Below are 667 nucleotides of genomic sequence, written 5' to 3'. Positions count from 1 at the left end.
TTCGACAGTGGCAGTGATATTTTATATGCACATTAGTGTGCAACATTTTGATATATATTAGTTCTATTTTATGAGTAAACCTTAGAGTGTTCACACTTTTGTATTTAGGCTTATGCAAGCCCAATGTGGAGATCCGTATTTTTGGCTACATGTGTTTTTGGCTCTTGCTTTTTGTACAAGGAAATATATTTAAATACACCATGAAGAGGACGTGAGCCACTCTCATGGTGGGGGAGATTTAACCCATTCTTATGTCACATACATGCTTTCTTCTATTTTAAGCTTGTGTATTTCTTTCAAGTTGATTTTTAAGAGAGGGCCAATTGTGAGTTTCCATAATAGGTTTAGGATCATTTACATGGATATTAGGGCACATGGGCCGTGGGGACTAGAGGCATGTTCTCTAGGACTATTGTGGCTTTGAACCTTTCGAACTTTGATATACCTTTTGAAGTCTTTGGACTATCATTACACTTTGCTTTCCATTGTCCTTAGTGTTAATCTCTCAAGCTTTCCTTAATCCAAGCTAATCCAAGACTAACCTAGATGTTACTTTCTTTCATATAAATTGATTATTTATATCAAGATAGGAAAAACTTACCTTGAGTTAATGATTTGTTTGCTTTATTAAAAAAATGAAATTTAGAATGAATTAAAAAAACTTTAA

This window comes from Cibotium barometz, chromosome 29 (assembly GCF_041138505.1).
Source record: "Cibotium barometz isolate CiBa-2024 chromosome 29, ASM4113850v1, whole genome shotgun sequence".
Classification (NCBI taxonomy): Eukaryota; Viridiplantae; Streptophyta; class Polypodiopsida; order Cyatheales; family Cibotiaceae; genus Cibotium; species Cibotium barometz.
Note: the sequence above shows the minus strand (reverse complement) of the source record.